The sequence below is a fragment of the Bos indicus genome, chromosome 6 (genome assembly GCF_029378745.1).
Source record: "Bos indicus isolate NIAB-ARS_2022 breed Sahiwal x Tharparkar chromosome 6, NIAB-ARS_B.indTharparkar_mat_pri_1.0, whole genome shotgun sequence".
Lineage (NCBI taxonomy): Eukaryota > Metazoa > Chordata > Mammalia > Artiodactyla > Bovidae > Bos > Bos indicus.
The window spans coordinates 46,072,803-46,081,204 of NC_091765.1; the positions used below are offsets into that span (position 1 = coordinate 46,072,803).

At 42.6% G+C, this 8,402-nt stretch overlaps 1 long non-coding RNA gene across 1 annotated transcript; it reads right to left on the reverse strand.

The window, feature by feature from the left end:
* Window positions 1-4,171: 4,171 nt before the first annotated feature.
* On the reverse strand, window positions 4,172-8,149 carry LOC139183535 (uncharacterized). The gene is made up of 3 exons (XR_011567030.1): window positions 8,026-8,149; window positions 5,257-5,416; window positions 4,172-4,490 (listed from the first exon to the last, which is right to left on the reverse strand). It is a non-coding gene; the product is annotated as an uncharacterized lncRNA (long non-coding RNA).
* Between the last annotated feature and the right edge of the window lie 253 nt (window positions 8,150-8,402).

Genomic DNA, 8,402 nt, shown 5'->3' on the forward strand with positions numbered 1-8,402 from the left:
TGTCTGTAAAGATAAGGATGAAATCAGTGGACCTGCCCATCTTTATGGTGTTGCAAAGGCCGAGTAAGGTATCACAAATGGGTGCATTGTCCATTATCAAGCCCTAGAAAAGAGTAAAGCATCCTTTGGATATTATTCATGCTTGTCTACTTCAAAAAAAGCTCACAAAAAAAGACATCCCCTGTAAGACCATGAAAAATAATAAAAGGTTAATGAATAGCTGTGGTAGCATGTCTCCAAAGATGACCCACCCATAGACCACATCTCCCATTATAAGCTTGCAGGGGAGGAATATGACCCCTGGGGGAAGTCAGTGGCCATGTGTGAACTGTGACCACTGGCATAAAGTGAGGAAGTCCAAGCTAGCCATCTGGAGGGAGACAGGTAGCCAGCCTGCAGCCATTCCAGCCATCTCATGCATGAGCAAAGCATCCTGCATGTTTACCCTATCTCAGCCTTTAGATGACTTCAGCCCCAGCCACCATCATGCTGAAACTGCATTAGCGTCCCCAAACAGGCACTGCCCAGCAGAATCCTGTCAACCCACTGAACCATGACAGATACAAATAAACTGTTTGAGACACTGAGTTTGGGGGTTGTCTATTCACGGCAATAGATAACTGAAACAGTGCCCCAGGCTAATTTTTAATATTTTAACTGAACTGTGTAGTTGGCGTTGAGCTTCCTGGCATTCAAAGCAGAAAGAGGAGCAGGGTGGATTATACGCACTTCTTCTTGTCTTGAGGTGCTATGATTCCCTTGAATGGATAGTTGATCTGACCCATCTCCTTGCAGACAAATCAGAATGAAAATTAAACTACCCTGCTTACATGACAATCTCTCCTATTTTTACCAAAATTACAATTGCTAAGATTCTATAATCTGCCTTGCTAGAGTGAACCAAAGAGTTGCAGGTGTCATTACGGAGAAGATGTCCCTGCATTTGGCTCAAGTCTTTCAGAACAGAACTCAAGCCCATTTTCTCCCATTTGGTTCCCAGTGCGTCTTCTGCCTCCTCCCTCATTCCAATCCCAAATTAAGTCACAAACAGGCTTGGTGACTCCGGGGTCCTGAGCAGCCAAAATTCATGATTAAAATAGAAATGCCAGACACAGTTGAAACAGAAGCAGATTGGATGATTTATTCAAACCTTCAGGGAAAGGTACTATTGAGCCCAGAACTGAAATTTAGACCTGTGGCTCCTAATCAACTAGTAGGCAGTGCTTCCCTGGTGCTAACCCCCCAAAACGGGCACAAAAGACATAAAATATATACCAGTGCTCATGTCTTGTGTCCTTTAGAACCCATGCTCTGGAAGGTCAGGAACTATTTCCATCTTCTGAATAGTACAATGTTTAATGCCTTACTGCTGCTTATTAAAGCTTTTCTTCATTAAGTGACCTTCCAAGTTTATGGCTATAAACCACCTCAGATGAATGTGAGTCAGTGTTTTCCATTCTTTCCAGTATGACCTTGACCCTTGGGACCAGCAGGCAATCAATGCCCAGGACATTCTGGGGAGTCTGGATCAGCACATGGGGTATTGGAAGTGACCTCAGTCACTTGGGACCTGAACTAAGCCCACGTAGCCCACGTAAAGGTAGTGAAAATTGTCTTTTGGGTCCTGAACCTCATTTTCTATATTCTTCCCCCTCGTTTGTCTTCACAATTGGACATCAAGGTCCTTATGCTGAAGCTCCTTGTGGATAGCCTAATGGTTGGGAGAAAGGGCCAGACTCACATCCCAGCTGAGTTCCTTACCCTACATTTGCATAAACACTTTCTGAGCATCAAGACATTTCATAATCCAGTTTTAGTTCACTGCTTCAATAGTCCCATGGAGTAGGTGGTTATTGGTTGAACTGTGTCCTCTAAAAAGACAGGTTGGAGTACTAACCCCTGGTACCTGTCAGTATGACTTTATTTGAAAATAGAGTTTTTGCAGATGATTTCCAGTTAAGGTGAGATCATAAGAGGGGCCCTAATCCAGTACTACTGCTGTACTCAGAGAAGACGGAAATCTGAACATAGGCATGCACAGAGGGATGGCAGTGTGAAGACGCAGAGGGAAGACGGCCGTGTGAAGACATCAGTAGAGACTGGAGTTTTGCTACCACGAACCAAGGAATGACTGGGTCTACCAGAAACTGGAAGAGACAAGGAAGGATCCTTGTCTAGAGGCTTCAAAAGGAGCATGGCTTTGCCAGAGCTCAGATTTTGGACTCTTGCCTTCTGGAACTGTAAGACTATTGTAATGTCTATTGTTTCAAGCCACCCAGTTTGTGACATATTGTTCTAGTGGAGCTAGAAAACTAACATATAAGTGTTATCATTTTTCTTATTTTTTTTAATTCCATGTCTTTGGGTCCTCACTGTGTCCCAGGCTCTGTGCTGAGCTCTGGAACCTGGACACAAAGCTTTAAGTAAATACAGAGCAAATCTGAGACCATGAGCCATCTGGTGAATTTCCACACTCATGCCCTTGTGTCTCGGGCTCAATCCAGCCATCCCCCACCTGTCTGGTGTGTGCTGGTTCCCACATCTGGCTGAGAGACAGACGATACTGGCACTGGAAGTGCTTGGGAGGTCTCCTGACCCATCTTCCTGCTTTTCTGGTTTTCCAGGGGTGCCCGCTGAGGTTCCAAGGGATCTTGCCACCTGCAGAAAGGCAGCCTTGGGCTCCACCACATCTTTTCCCTCCCTGACTCTGATTAATTCATGTTATGAATAAATTCAACAAACAACAAATGTTTGTCGAATGAACACTAAATTATTAATGACTGGTAAAGAGAATGCGTTATGCTTCCCAGAGGTATTTGAATGTGGAACAATGCTTTCACCCAGAGAAGGGAATTTCCGGGCATGGGATGGGGGTGGGAGCAGGGTGGACCAAGCAGAGTGGGGATTTGGGGACGAGTGCAGTCTTCTGCAGATCTTTTATCTTATATCTCGAAAGTAACTTCTGTGTCTGTTCAGGATGTGGCTGGCTGCCTTCGAGGATTCTAGAAGAGGACTGAGGAAGAGCTGGGTCTGCCCCGTACTTTGGGAGGCCATGCAGGGCTATGACCAGTACCCTCCCAGATGCAGAAGTAGGCACTGGCCTCATTATATGCATGTACCATGGCTGCTGTTTTAAACTCCAATACTGCTGAACAATTCAGAAATAGATCCATTATAGGTCTGCTTTAGCCCCAGGGCTTTAACACAGGTCACTAGAAAATCCAAGATTGCACAGTAATTCAAACTCTCAAGAGGGAAAGAAAAAAATTCTCTTCAGCACTTCCTCATCCACCTCCCCCCATCCTCACCCCCAACATAACAGAGAACACCTCTTCATTTCTGTAGTGCTTTGGAATAAATAGCTCTTACATTGAACTTGAAATCTAAATTTTTCTTCAGCTATTAATTGATAAGAGGAGCTCATTTTACCTCTCATGCTCTGAAGTAAGATTACAGTGTAAATAAACTGGGTCAGGTTTAGCAGGATGGACGTGAACTGTTCCCTAATTCCTTTTAATCTCTGTAAAGGAATAACTAGGATTTGGACATCAACATTCAATAAGCAATTATGTCGCCCCTTCAGACTCCATCTAAATCAGTCCACTGTTCTCTCAAAAGGAATCCAACGAACCGCCAAAGTGTGCTCTTAAATTGCAGTCTCCTTGGTTTGTTCTGGCCCCTGGGAGGAAGGGAGGTTGTAGGAGGGATTTGATTTGATTTATATTAATTTTTAGAGTATCGGGGATTTCTTGTTTTACTTGACACGGATCAGGGAAAAGGGGTCAGTAAACAAGGTTTTCTCAACTACTGATCGCTACACCGTGCTCAGCGTCTCAGGAGCCTGCTTTCTCATTTTCTCAGTGCCTTAGAATCATTATCTAATTATTAATCTCACTCTAGAGTTCTGAGGAGCTTATGATGCCCATTGAAGTTAATGAAGGCTTTTACCTATAGATCCGGCACTAAATCATTGTGATTGACTGAGTACCCACAATCTGGTAGGCACTGATAGAACTGGCAGAGGGGAAAAAGAATTTAAAACAGAAGGAATTAAGAAGAGAAAGAAAGAGAAAGCGTGTGGAAGGAGGAGGGTCGAGAAACCAAACCCAGAGTGGAACTTCAAAACAACTCATTAGGAAAATGGGGCAGTTAAGGAAGAAATCACCAAGTAATCTGCTTACACTTTAATTAATTATTCATTTATATATATTTACGTGGCACACTTTCTCTAGGGAACCCAATGTGCTTTGCAAACGTATTAAATAATTAACTCTCTCAAATCTGAGTGAAGTGGAAAGGCAGTGAAAATATTCGAAGAGCCGAGCAGGTTGGTGAGTGATGACCAGATGTGTTGCTTTGAAAAGGCAAATCCACATGGCACCTGGCAGAGACCACAGAACACAAGGCTTCTTCTGGGGGCTGACACTCTGGAGGTCTGTCTTAGCACCTTCCAGAGTAAGCAGGGTTTTTTTTAATGTAGATAAATGATGCTAGAAGGACAGACAAACACATAAATGGAGATGAATTACTATAGAAATCCAGTATATTTTTGAGAGAAGCTGTTATTAGAAGAAAGTCGAATGGGAAACGTTAAAAAAATACTGCCTTCAAGACAAAAATAAAAGGAAGTATTTCAAATCAAGAACATCAAATATGGCATTAAATAAAATGAAACTGCAAAGGCCAAACACCCAATGATGAGCCATAACATTTACTAGGCTGTGTTTGAACATATTTTCAGTTTCTAAAATTGTATCTTCACTACACTGTTGACAAGACACATATTAAAAAAAAAAACAAACATACCTTTAACACAAATGGTTTAAATATCTCTGTGGGAAGTATAAATGTATTTGCCAAATCATCAGAGGGCAAAACCAAACAAAAATCATAGGAAATGAAAAAAAATTAAAAAACCGAGAAGTGAAAAGTGGCAGATATGTGGCTGTAGTGAGTGTGGCTGCAGAATGAGTAGGGTAGCCATGTGCCACCCTGGGCTAAGACCTCTTGGTCAATTACAGGAAGAGACTTCAGTTCACTGCATCTTACAGTTGATAAACCGGAATCCACACACATAGAACAGGCATGGTCCTTGGAGAGATCAAAGTGATTAAAACCACAACATGTAATCATTCACTTACCTATCACCCAGTGACACACAGCCCAGCAGCTAATGTTGAGATTTGGCCAATTAGCCTATAGGAAGTCTCAGTGTGGGAGAGAGATGGTAATGAACAAGAAGACAGGTTTTCTTACCTCCTTAAAATGAAAGATGACCTTACCTTAAGTCCACTGGCAGGAAATTCAAATAAAAAGGAAAGGGTGGTGAGTTGCAGGGGAAGACACTTTTAAAAAAATCATTCTATGGATCCCCAACTCCATCTGGAATCTTGACTGCTTTCAATTTTTATTTTACCTTTAAAAAAACAAACAAACAGGGATTTGTCTTCCTTGGTATGTGGGATAGAATTGGTTCTCTACCAACTCCCAATCAAGGACCTTTGAGCAAGTCCCTTCACCCTCCTAAGCAGGCTTTACCCATTGAAAATGATGCCAGCCACTCTCAGGATTGTCCCTAGGATTAAAGGACACGGTGGCTGAGAAGTGCTTTGCAAACTACACAGATGTGGGGTTATTTGTATCATTTTGGATAGGGATCAAAGTCTTACTATTCAGGACACACACTTCTGAGCATCAGGAACGAGAACCTCAGAGGTCTCTGTCTCCCACCTTTTCCCATAGACCAACATCCCACGCTGCTACCACTGAAATATTCCAACATCATGCTCCGATTTCAAAGACATTGGTCTCATTTTTATTGCTTGCTTTCCCCCTGGACTCATCCCAGTTTATCTAGTGAAGTTCAGCCTTAGTCAGGGAGCAGTTTTCAGCCTTCACATAAATAGACCAGCATCTTCCTACCTAACCCTCCTCCTTCCAGCAGCACAGACCACAAAACAAAACCAAACAAGCCCTGTCCCTGTATTCTTTCAGGGACTGTAGATAAATTCTCCTTTCCCCAGATAAACACAAAGGCTGCCTATTGGGCTTCCCTGGTGGTTCAGTCAGCAAAGAATCTGCCTTCAATGCAGGAGACCTGGGTTCCATTCCTGGGCTGGTAAGATCCCCTGGAGAAGGGAATAGCTACCCACTCCAGTATTCTTGCCTGGAGAATCCTCATGGACTGAGGAGACTGTTGGGTTACAGTCCATAGGATCGCAAAGATTTGGACACAACTGAAGTAACTGAGTGTACACACACACAAGCTATATTATTAAGGCACTATTAATATTTTAGGTAATATTTTATTATCATTTACATAAGGACTCTATTCAAGAATATTTGCTATAGCTATAGTTTGAATCTATTTTATATACTACATACAGAAAGCAAACAACTATATATTAGAGATTAAGATTAAACTTATTTAATCTTATTATACAAAATAAGATTAAACTTATTTTGTATATATAAGTCTATATATTTTATATATACATACAATTCACTTAAATTTGTCTATATCTAACCTCAACTCACCAGATTTAAAGTTAGGATGGTTGACATGTACTTCCCTGACATTTCTAAATCCTGCATCTCCAATTATACAGAAGAAACATCTGCCTACCCAGCCAATTTAACAAAAATAGGCAAAATAAGGGGAAAAGCCCTGGCAGCATCAAGGTGAGAAGCAACACTCCTTAAATGATAACGCCAGATCCCCCAACTGTGATCTCATTAAACCTCAACACACTAAGATGAAGGATTCAGTCACTGCTTTTATTTTTATTCTCAGGGAAAAAGACAGTAGAGGTCCAAGGAGATTGAGCCAATTTTCAAGGTCACTCACGTACAGCACAGTAAAGAAGCTAAAAGCCAAATATCTTCAGTCTGCCTGGCTGCGGCGGCCCCCGCTGGACACCAATGCCTGTCTCAGCAGAGGACGGGGAGCACTGCACCCCAGACAGGCACTTCACCCTCTTGGGAAATTTCACAAGGCTTTTTCCATTCCTCCAGACTATGGGTAAGCATCCAAATGATTGTATTACAGCATTGAATATCCTCCCATTTCCCACCCAAACTGAGAAATATTTAAAGGCTTAAAAGCGCAGAACATGAACAACCGGTTATTTTTCGGTGCTGCTATTCTTCTGCAAAGAAAGAAATGGCAAAACCGTCTTTGCACTCCCAACTTAAAATTAAAAAGTGGACTTGCAAAATCAAAAGTTCAGCTTCCCTCAGTGAATAGAAAGGGGTTTGCCCCTTAGCTGGGAGTTTCAAGTAGTCATTTTCACACATGTGCTATGTGTCTAAATAGTTTGAGAAGTAAAAGTGATTTCAGGTTGAAAAACCTCTCGCCACATTCCATTGAAAAATTCAAACATTCTTACATGGAACAATCTTAAGATTATTGGCAATGCATACTTTTATTTCACAATAGTCTCTACATCATATATATTAATTATGGATCCTCTAGTACAGGCTTTCAGAAGTCGGGGGGGTGGTGAACTTTTCCCTCCAGGGGACATTTGGCAATGTCTGGAGACATTTTTGCTTATCACAACTAGGAGAGGGGATGTCGTGCTATTGGCATCGAATGAGGGGAGGGCAGGGATGCTGTTAAACATGCTATTGGCACAATGCATAGGACAAGCCCCGCAACAAAGAATGACCCAGCCCCAAATGCCAACAGTGCCAAGGCTGAGAAACTCTGCACTATGACCATCACATCCAACATTCAGGAAATAGGTGCCCCTTCCCTTCCATCCCCGCCCAGAATTCTGCTCGAATTCTTATTGTTGTTACTGTTGTCTTAGCAGGCTCCACATTACAATAGCCTAAACCAAAAATAATTTTTCAGATCTTTTGCATCTCCAAATGTTGAATACCTGGAGTCTGAAAATGCCATTTGCAATGTACTTTATGATTTGCATTATAAATGGGGTCAAGAACGTTTATATTCTGCATTTGTCTATATTTAATCTAGGTTGTAAATGGAAGCTCCAGCACACAAAGGCCACACATTACCTTTCTGGGGAGAGATTATGTCAGTCGGTTGGGTGCACTGTGTTCTATTAAAATTGAAACCAGGCTTCCCTGTCAGACTCTTACAGCTCAATACATTTGAGTCTCCCAGCAGAAAGCACAGGCGCCCGGCAAATGGCTCCTTGTGCACAGAGGAGAGAGCGGATCCGGACCACTGGAGCGTGGCCGGCCACCACCCCTTAGCATCCTCCCCATTACCCACCCAGGCCTGGGAGAGAAGCCTGCCTGACAGCTATCAGGGCACATCTGCAATCGAGTCAAGTAAACGCCCTGGGGCTGTGTAAGGCGAGAACAAGAGGTTCTAAAACCCTCTTCCTTGCATACCTCTGAGTCCCACAACTCACACTGTGCAATTGGAT